The sequence below is a fragment of the Theropithecus gelada genome, chromosome 14 (genome assembly GCF_003255815.1).
Source record: "Theropithecus gelada isolate Dixy chromosome 14, Tgel_1.0, whole genome shotgun sequence".
In the NCBI taxonomy this organism is placed as follows: domain Eukaryota; kingdom Metazoa; phylum Chordata; class Mammalia; order Primates; family Cercopithecidae; genus Theropithecus; species Theropithecus gelada.
In genome coordinates this window covers 70,070,616-70,081,984 of record NC_037682.1, presented here as the reverse complement: position 1 = coordinate 70,081,984, position 11,369 = coordinate 70,070,616, and positions in this window count along the sequence as shown.

Genomic DNA, 11,369 nt, shown 5'->3' with positions numbered 1-11,369 from the left:
AGGCAGAATTCATACATTTTATTTACCCATTATCCGCTAAGATCAGAGAGACTCCAAGGTCAATGGCATTCTGAGATGGAATCCAGCTATTCCATCTCTTCCGTCTACTCCATTTTCTAAGACTTCTTTTGGGTCTGTTATTGCAGAGACAAAGATGGGGATCTTGCCAAAGGGGGAGGGAAGTGTAGCCCCTCTAACCTATTTTCCTTCCCACAGTCTCTTCTCCACCCTGGGTTCCATCTGGCCTAACAGCTTCAAACTCCCCATGTGCCATGCTGTCTTGTACCTCTGTTCCCTTTCATTCGTGCTGCTTCCTCTCCTCTCTGCTGACTTTTCTACCCTGTCATCTGATTATATGAACCTCTTCAAGATTAGCTTAACTGCTGCCATGTCTATGAATATAAAGGCAGAATGGTGTAGTGATTAAGAGTAGGGGCCTTAAAGTCATATGGCCTGGTTGTAAATCTTGCCTCTATCATTTTTTTTAAATCTGTAGGCAGGTTATTTAACCATCTTTTATCTGAATGTTCTCATCTCTAAAATGATTACATAAAAGATTTAGAACACTGCCTGATTCATTTTAAGTGCTCAGTCAATAGCATTGCTGTTTATGTGAATCTTTTCCTATCCCTCTACCTTCTTCACTCCCTCCCAAGAATTGAGTTGCTCCCACTGTGCCAGGAGTCTGCTGATACCATTAACTGCTGTAATACTGTATTATGCTTGTTTACCTTTTTTCCCCAGGAGACTAGCAGTTTGAGAGCAGAAGACCACACTTGTCTTCATAGCCCCAGTTTTTAGCACAGTTAAATGAATGAATGAAGCACACCAAACAAGCCATGATTAAAACCTAAATATTTTACTAGTACAAGCGTAACATAAAGGACCAGCATAGTTCCTCACATCTTTGCTGTTGTCCAAGCCAAAAAAAAAAAAAGTAGAAGATGAATTTGGATGCATTTCAACATGACCAAATTTACTTTGTTGGTTGTTATTCTGAAAGTGATGTGATGTCAGAATGGGAAGAGCTCATCTACTGTAGAGATTTCCAGAATGTTCTGTGGAGCACTGGAGGTTCTTCAGTGTTGCCTCAGAGGCCCTGGGCTCTGTGCATAGTAAATCGCTTTGATCTCTTTCATATATTCACGTGGCTTCATATACATTTTCATTTGACTTCAAAGTCCAAATATAGTCTTAAAACAGTTCAGCTGAGCACAGTGACCCACACTTGTAATCCCAGCACTTTGGGAGCCTGAGGCAGGGGGATCACTTGAGCCCAGGAGTTCAAGACCGGCCTGGGCAACATAGTGAGACCCTTTGAATACAAAAAATCAAAAAATTAGCCAAGCGTGGTGGCACATGCTGTAGTCCCAGCTACTCAGGAGACTGAGGTGGGAGGATCACTTGAGTCCTGGAAGTCGAGGCTACATGAGCTGTGATCACACCACTGTATTCCAGCCTGGGGAAGTAAGCAAGACCCTGTCTCAAAAAAAAAAAAAAAAAAAAAAAAAAAAAAATTTCAATGTCTTGTATTACCAGGAGGGAAATGGCTCCAGACTGAAGAATACCTTGTTGGTACCAACACAGACTAGAATCTAGACTTCTTATCTACAGCCCAGGATTCTTTTATTCTTTTCCAAGCACTATACTTTGTAATCATATTTTAAAACTTTACAGAGATATGGGTGGTTTTCAACAACAAATTCCTAAATTTCAGCAGTCAATAAATGAACTGCTGGTGGCGTCTGGTGGCTCATAGCACTTTGGGATACCAAGGCAGGAGGATCACTGGAGTCCAGGAGTTCAAGACCAGCCTGGGCGACATAGTGAGACCGATCTCTACAAAAATAAAAATTAGCCAGGCATGGTGGCCTGTGCCTGTAGTCTCAGCTACTCAGGATGCTGAAGTGGGAGAATCACTTGAGCCCAGGCAGTTGAGGCTGCAGTGAGCCATGATCCTGCCAACGCACTCCAGCCTGGGTGACAGAGCGAGACCCCATCTTAAAAAAAAAAAAGGAAATGCTGTTTCAAAATATTTTGAAATCTGGAATTAAGCAAAATTTAAGAACAAGATAATGTTATCAAAATGTAAACAAATAAGATACATAACTCATTTCTTACCTACTACTTAATGTATATGCAATGTGCCACAATTTAAGAAGATAAAAGAATAGGTGGTAGGACTTTGTGTTCTTGATCACTGTATCTTTCCTCAGGTGGAGGCATAGAGCCAGAACTGGGCAGGAACTATTGGGAGGATGTGCTGTCTTTCTAGCCCAACTCTGGTATAGTGTTTCTTGTTAATGACTTCCACCCTGAAACTTTGTGAAGGAAGCGCTCAGTATCAGAATTGCCCCCTAGGTATAGCCCATGCAGCTTCTGTTTGCAGTTAATAGGAAAGAAAACATGCCAATAAAATAATGACCTTTGAAAAAGATGTGTTTATTTTTGATTAAAATGTCAATTTTGTGCACATATTTGATTTTAATTGCATCATGAGTCATCTGTTAAAAAGAGTTCGAACATTTGTTTTTAGATATATTTCTCTTTAAGATGAAATTACACTTATAGCATGCTGTTGGTTTTTTTAAAAATCCATCTATCCCTTTGTTTGTTCTCCAAAGAAATTGGCTACTGTGCTAATGGCAGCTGAGATTGGAACAATCATATAAACCTTAAAAGCTTGAAGCAGTATAGCCATTCATTTCTCACAATGAAGTCCCATATTCAGCATCTCCATTTTATACAAAGGTCAATAAAGGTACTAATTTTTTTTTCAAACTATGGAGTCAGAAACAAAAACAATATACGTTGGGTGTGGTGGCTCATGCCTGTAATCCCAGCACTTTGGGAGGCTGAGGCGGGTGGATCACTTGAGATCAGGAGCTTGAGACCAGCCTGGCCACTTGGTGAAACTCTATCTCTACTAAAAACACAAAAATTAGCCAGGCGAGGTAGTGGGTACCTGTAATCCCAGCTACTCAGGAGGCTGAGGCAGGAGAATTGCTTCAACCCGGAAGGCGGAGGTTGGAGTGAACTGAGATTGCACCACTGCACTCCAGCCTGGGTGACAGAGCTAGACTCTGTCTTTAAAAAGAAAAACAACAAAAATATTTGTACTGATAAAGTGACTATGAAAGGGACAACACTCAGTATACCTCTGTACAATACTCTCAAAAGAGACTTTATAAGAATTTCAGAGTCCTAGAAAGGCTTTCAGAAGAACATTCCACATATTTTTTATTATTATTATTATTGTTTGAAGATAGAGTCTCACTCTGCAGCCCAGGCTGGAGTGCAGTGGCACAATCTCGGCTCACTGCAACCTCTGCCTCCTGGGTTCAAGCCTCAGCCTCCTGAGTAGCCGCCACGCCCAACTAATTTTTTGTATTTTAGTAGAGATGGGGTTTCACCATGTTGCCCAAGCTGGTCTCGAACTCCTGAGCTCAGGCAATCCACCTGCCTCGGCCCCCCAAACTGCTGGGATTACAGGCATGAGTCACCACACCTGGCCAGATTTATTAATTTTTTTAGTGATTTTCTGAAAAAGATAGTTGATTAAAGCAGGATGGGAGTGCTCACCTCTCAAAGCAGCCCCTCCCATATGTGCAGCTGTTTGTTAGGGCATTTTTAATGATGAATTAATATTTTTCCTTCTCTGACTTTGTCCTATCAGTTTCTGGAGCAGGACATACTGGGGGTCTACTCATATTTAAATAACAGCCCTTCAAGTGATACAGAAGGTAAACCCCATACTGTTATGTGCCAAGTACAGTACTAGACATTACATCTCTTAATCCCTACTAAAACTGCAAATGAAATCCATTATCACTTCACAAAAATATTTAATGAATTTTTATTGAGTGTTATGCATTGTGCTTAATGCTGGAGATCAAAAGGTGGACAAGAAAACCATATTGCTGTCCACAAGGAATTTATATTCTAGTGGCTCGAGGGTCCTAAGAGCAAAGAAGAGTGGAGAAATTGAAGTTGGAGAAGCAGGCAGCGCCCAAATCATGTGGGAATTTGATTTTAAGTCAAATGGGAACAAATGGGTTTCAGATTTTCTGAGTTATACTTTCATGTAGATGGAGCAAAATTCATGAGGTCCCCAGCTACCCAGTTCCCCTACCAAGAGGCAACCATTGTTACCAATTTTCTAATGTATCATTCCAGAGATGCCAGAGATATTCTATGCATAGACAAGTATTTTTATGTACATAAATAAAAACATTATACACACTTTTGACCTCACATTTTTTATTCTTTATTTTTTGACAGGGTCCTGCTTTGTTGCCCAGGCTGGTGTGCAGTGGTGCAGTCTCGGTTCACTGCAGCCTCCACCTCACCCTCCCAAGTAGCTGGGATTACAGGAGGCATGACCAGGACCAGATAATTTTTGTATTTTTTGTAGAGATGGGCTTTCACCATTTTGCCCAGGCTAGTCTTGAGCTCCTGGCTCAAGCAGTCCACCCCTCCTCAGCCTCCCCAAGTGCTGGGATTACAGGTGTGAGCCACTGTGCCCGCTGACCTCACTTTTTGTGTGTGTGTGTGTGTGTGTGTGTGTGTGTGTGTGTATGCTTAGTATGGAGTTTATTCTATTAGTACATACAGAACTGCATCATTCTTTTAAGAGCTACATATTATCTGTATTAGTTATCTATTGCTGTGTAACAACATAGTGGCTGAAAAAAACACATTTACTATCTCACAGTTTCTGTAAGTCAGGAGTCTAGGCACAGCTTATCTAGGTCCTCTGCTTCAGGATCTCTCACAAGGCTGCAATCAAGGTGCCACCCAGAGTTGTGGTCTCATCCCAAGGTTTGACTGAGAAAAGATCTGTTTCCATGTTCACACGGTTATTGGCAGAATTCAATTCTCTATGGGTTGTAGGACTGAGGGCCTCAGTTTCTTGTTGGCTTTTGGGTGGAAACCAACCCTCAATTCCTTGCCAATTGACCCTCTCCCTGGGGTAGTCAAAACATGGCAGCTAGCTTCATCAAAGACATCAAGGAAGGAAGTTGGCTATCAAGATAGCTGTCATGATCTTGGCCAGGCGCAGTGACTAACGCCTATAATCCCAGCAATTTGGGAGACTGAGGCAGATGGATCCCTTGAGCTCATGAGTTTGAGACCAGCATGGGCAACATGGCAAAACACTGTTGCTACAGAATATACAAAAATTAGCTGGTCATGATAGTCCCAGCTACTCAGGAGGTTGAGGTGAGAGGATGACTTGAAACTGGGAGGCGGAGGTTACGGTAAGCCAACATCGCACCACTGCACTCCAGCCTCAGCAACAGAGCCAGACCTTGTCTCAAAAAACAATAATAATATGTCATGATCTTGTGTAATATAATCATGAAAGTGACATCCTGTCACCTTTGCCACATTGTGTTAGAAGAAGTTACATGTCCAACCCACACCTAATGGGAGGGGATTACTAGCATGAGTTCCAGGAAGCAGAGATAATTGGGACCATCTTAGAGTCTGTTCATTACAGTGTCTATTGTATAGATGGACCAGAATTTATTTAACAAGATTTCTCTTAACGGACATTTAAGTTGTTTAAATTTTTGACAGTATGAATAACACTGCAATCAATATCAGTATTCCATTCTGCATGTGTGCTAGGACTGCACATGTTGTTGAATTAAATTTCTAGAACTAGAATTTCTCTTTTTTTTTCACTCTCAGAATATGCTTAATAGAACTAGAATTTCTTTGTTGAAGGCTATGCTCAGTTGTACTTTCGATAAATGTTGCCAAATTGGTGATAGACGTTGCATCAGTTTATGTTTCACAGGTGGTGTATAAGGATGCCTATTCACACATTCGCCAACTTACTGTGTCATCAAGTTTTGCCAGTGACGTCTGTTATCTTCATTTGCATTTCTCTTATGAGAGAGGTTAGAAACTTCTTATATGTTTAAGAGCTATTTGTATTTTATTGATTGATTGATTGAGACGGAGTCTTACTCCTCAAGTGGCACGATCTCAGCACACTGCAACCTCCACATCCCAGATTTTTCAACAGATTCTCCTGCCTCAGCCACCTGAGTAGCTGGAACTACAGGCGTGCGCCATCACGCCCGGCTACTTTTTGTATTTTTAGTAGAGACAGGGTTCCACCATGTTGGCTAGGCTGGTCTTGAACTCTTGACCTCTGGTGATCCACCTGCCTTGGCCTCCCAAAGTGCTGGGATTACAGGCATGAGCTACCACACCTGGCCCTATTTTCATTATTTTTTAAATATAAATGGTTTACTAGATTGCCGAGGTTGGTCTTGAACTCCTGGGCTCAAACGATCCTTTCACCTCACCTCCCAAACTGCTGGGATTACAGGTGTGAGCCACTGTGCTCAGCTTAGCCATTTGTGTTTTCTCTTCTGAAAACTGTGTTGATATTCTTTGCCACTTTTTTTTTTTTTTTTTTTTTTGAGACGGAATCTCGCTCTGTCAGCCACGCTGGAGTGCAGTGGTGCGATCTCGGCTCACTGCAACCTCCACCTTCCAGGTTCAAGCAATTCTTCTGCCTCAGCCTCCCAAGTTGCTTGGATTACAGGCGCAAGTCCTCACGCCCAGCTAATTTTTATATTTTTAGTAGAGACAGAGTTTCACCATGTTGGCCAGGTTGGTTCTGAACTCCTGACCTGAAGTGATCCACCTGCCTTGTCCTCCCAAAGTGCTGGGGTTACAAGCGTGAGCCACCAGGCCAGCCAGAAAGAATTTTTAAAGACACAGTATAAACCATAAAGAATAAGTTTGGGGCCGGGCGCGGTGGCTCACGCCTGTAATCCCAGCACTTTGGGAGGTGGAGGCAGGTGGATCACGAGGTCAGGAGATCGAGACCATCCTGGCTAACATGGTGAAACCCCATCTCTACTAAAACTGCAAAAAATTAGCTGGGCGTGGTGGCGGGCACCTGTAGTCCCAGCTACTAGGGAGGCTGAGGCAGGAGAATGGCGTGAACCCAGGAGGCAGAGCTTGCAGTGAGCCGAGATTGCGCCACTGCACTCCAGCCTGGGCGACTGAGCGAGACTCTGTCTCAAAAAAAAAAAAAAGAATAAAATTGGCTGGGCATGGTGGCTGATTCCTGTAATCCCAACACTTTGAGAGACTGAGGCGGTTGAATTGCTTGAGCCCAGGAGTTTGAGACCAGCCTAGGCAACATGGTGAAATCCCATCTCTACAAAAAAAATTAAAACATTTTTTAAAAATGGGTAAAAGATGAACAACCAATTCATTCATGGAAGAGGAAACTAGAAGAATCAATAAATATGAAAATATATTCAGCTTCACTAATAATAAAGGAAAAGCAAAACCATAATGAAGTAACATTTCTACTAGAAGACTGGCAAAAATTAAAGTTTGGCAATGGCAACAGACAACAGGCAAAGGTTGCCAAGGATATGGGGAAACCCAACAGAATCAAGTGGAAAACCATTGGAACTAATAGGAAAGTGTAGCAAAATTGCTGAATACAAGAGCAGCATTCTAATTAAGCAATTAGAAAAGGTAATAGAATATAAAGATATTTGCAACAGTAACAAAAACTATAAATACCTAGAGACATACTAATTAAAATGTTCAAGAATTTTGTAGAGAAAATGCTAATGTTTTATTGAGGAATATAAAAGGAAATTTGAATAAATGCATAAATACATACCATGTTCATAGATCAGAAGACTCAGCATTTTAAATGTATCAGTTCTTTCCATAGGAGTCTATAAATTTAATGAAATTCTAATCAATACCCTAATGAGATTTTTCAAATAACTTGACAAGGTGATTTTAAAATCATAAGGAAGTTTAAAGGTGTACAAATAGTAATAATAATAATTGCTAACATTTATTAGCTTTGAAAAAAAGTAGATGATACACCCTATCAGATATTAAAGAACAATTCAACACTATGGTTATTAGAATGTATGCTATGGGTATAGTAATTGGTAAAAAGAACTGTGGAACAAAATAGATTTCAGAAGTAGACCATGGCATTTGTGAGAATGTGATGTGTATTAAAGGAGGCATTAAATACTAGTGGGGAAAAGATGGACTTTAATAATAAATGATATTGGGCCAGTTTTCATGTGTAATATTCCTCACACTCAACACAAAAACAAAAATTTGAATGGACTAAACATGGAAAGGTAAAACTTGGGAAGAAAATATCTGAGCATATCTTTATGATCTTAGAAAAAACAAAGCTTCTTAATAATATTAAAAACATAGACAACAAAGAAAAAATTGATATGTTTTACTAAAACAATAGTTTACACTTTATGACAACCACCCCAGACTCCATAAATAACATTCAAATGCAAGCAGAATAGTTGGAAAAGCTATCTGCCATATATTTAACAAAAGGTTAGCATCAGAGTATATATATAAGGCCAGCACAGCGGCTCACACCTGTAATCCCAACGCTTTGGGAGGCCGAGGTGAAAGGATCGCTTGAGCCTAGGCGCTCAAGACCAGTCTGGACAACATAGTGAGGCCCCATCTCTACAAAAAATTTTAAAAATTAGCCAGCTGAAGGCCAGGCATGGTGGCTCACGCCTGTAATCCCAGCACTTTGGGAGTCTGAGGCAGGAGAATGGCATGAACCCGGGAGGCAGATCTTGCAGTGAGCCGAGATCACACCACTGCACTCCAGCCTGGGCGACAAAGTGAGACACTGTCTCAAAAAAACCCAAAAAAGTTAGGCAGCTGGGGTGGTGTAGGCCTGTAGCCCCAGCTACTTAGGAGGCTAAGGTAGGAGGATCTCTTGAGCCCAGGAGGTTGAGGCTGCAGTGAGCCACGATCATGCCACTGGACTCCAGTCTGCGCCAAAGAGTAAGACTGACTCAGGAAAAAAAAAAAAAAAGGCCAGGTGTGGTGACTCATGCCTGTAATCCTAGTACTTTGGCAGGCTGAGGGGTGGATCACTGTAGGAGTTCAAGTCAGGGTGGCAAGAAAAGTTGTAAGAAAAAGTTATAGGGAAAGACGCAAACCTTCTTGGAAGGCTGGGAGGTTTTCCCAAAGCTTCGGAAGGTAATTATGGCTGAAGGCAGTCAAATTCTCTTATCTGGAGCCTGAGAGCAAAGGGCAGATAACAAGGGAATGTAAAGAAACTTACCTAGATAAATTTGTTTACTCCTATCTCCAGAAACCAACCTTTGATCATTTGAGCACAGGACTGCTCTCTACTTGGGGGGTCAACAATGTTTATTACCCACAAATTGTGTTTGCTCCAACCCTTTGTCATTAAATATGTACTAAATAAGTGCGAGCAGGGCCAGCTTATTGGGACCGCACTCTCTCAGCGGCTGCTGCACTCTCTCATCAGTGGTGCTGCGCCATGAGGTACCCTAGCTGTGCTGTCAGGCAAAATACCTGTGTCAGTGTACTTCTTTCATCCGTTGCTCAGCCAGAGTCTGCGGGACAGACTCAGCATATCACCAGGTCAGGAGATCGAGACCATCGTCGCTAACACAGAGAAAACCCGCTTCTACTAAAATTACAAAAAAATTAGCCGGGTGTAGTCGCACGCACCTGTAGTCCCAGCTACTTGGGAGGCTGAGGCAGGAGAATCACTTGAACCGGGAGGTGGAGGTTGCAGTGAGCCAAGATTGCGCCACTGCACTCCAGCCTGGACAACAGAGCAAGACTCCATCTCAAAAAGAAAAAAAAAAGAAAGATGGTATGGTACTGGTATACACACATAGATAAACCATTGTGTATATGGCCAAATGATCTTCATCAAGAGTGCCAAGACTACACGTGGGGGAAAGGATAGTCTGTGTTGGGAAAACTGAATATCCACATGCAAAAGATGAAGTTGGAACCTTACCGTATACCCCATACAAAAATTAACTCAAAATGTTCAGGCGTGGTGGCTCATGCCTGTAATCCCAGCACTTTGGGAGGCCAAGGTGGGTGCATCACCTGAGGTCAGGAGTTCGTGACCAGCCTGGCCAACATGGTGAAAGAAACCCTGTCTCTATTAAAAATACAAAAATTAATCAGGCATGGTGGCAAGCACCTGTAATCTCAGCTACTTGGGAGGCTGAGGCAGGAGAATTGCTTGAACCCAGGAGGTGGAGGTTGCAGTGAACTGAGATTGTACCACTGTACTCCAGCCTGGGTGACAGAGTAAGACTCCGTCTCAAAAAAAAGAAAAGAAAAAAAAAAAACTCAAAATGGATTAAAGTCCTAACTATAAGATCTAAAACTCCTAGAAGAAAATATAACTTCAGGCCAGGCATGGTGGCTCATGCCTGTAATCCCAGCATTTTGGGAGGCTGAGGCAGTTGGATCACTTGAGGCCAGGAGTTTGAGACCAACCTGGCCAACATGGCAAAACCCTGTCTCTACTAAAAATACAAAAAAATTAACTGATGCGATCTCTCATGCCTATAATCGCACCTACTTGGGAAGCTGAGGTGAGAGAATCACTTGAACCCGGGAGGCAGATGTTGTAGTCAGCCAAGATTGTGCCATTGCACTCCAGCCTGGGCGACAGCGAGACCCTGTCTCAAAAAGAAAAAAAAAAGAAAAGAAAACATAGTTTCAGAACACTGGATTTTGCAATGATTTCTTGAATATGACACCAAAAATATATGCAACAAAAGCAACACTAGACAAATGGGAGTACATCAAACTTTTTTTTTTTTTTTTGAGATGGAGTCTTGCTCTATTGCCCAGGTTGGAGTGCAATGGCATGATCACGGCTCACTGCAACCTCTGCCTCCTGGGTTCAAGTGATTCTCCTGCCTCAACCTCCTGAGTAGCTGGGATTACAGGCGCCCACCACCATGCCTGGCTAATGTTTTGTATTTTAGTAGAGACGGTGTTTCACCACGTTGTCCAGGCTGGTCCCGACCTCCTGAGCTCAGGCAATCCACCTCCCTCAGCCTCCCAAAGTGCTAGAAGCGTGAGCCACCGTGCCTGGCCGGGAATACATCAAACTTTAAAACTGTACATCAAAGGAAACACAGTGAAAATGCAGCTTACAGAATGGAAGAAAATATTTGCACATCATATATCTGGGCTGAGCGTGGTGGCTCACACCTGTAATCCCAGCACTTTGGGAGGCCAAGGCAGGTGGATCACTTGAGTTCAGGAGTTCGAGACCAGTCTGAACAACATGGCAAACCCCATCTCTACAAAAAAATACAAAAATTAGCGGCCGGGCGCGGTGGCTCAAGCCTGTAATCCCAGCACTTTGGGAGGCCGAGACGGGCGGATCACGAGGTCAGGAGATCGAGACCATCCTGGCGAACACGGTGAAACCCCATCTCTACTAAAAATTACAAAAACTAGCCGGGCGAGGTGGCAGGTGCCTGTAGTCCCAGCTACTCGGGAGGCTGAGGCAGGAGAATGGC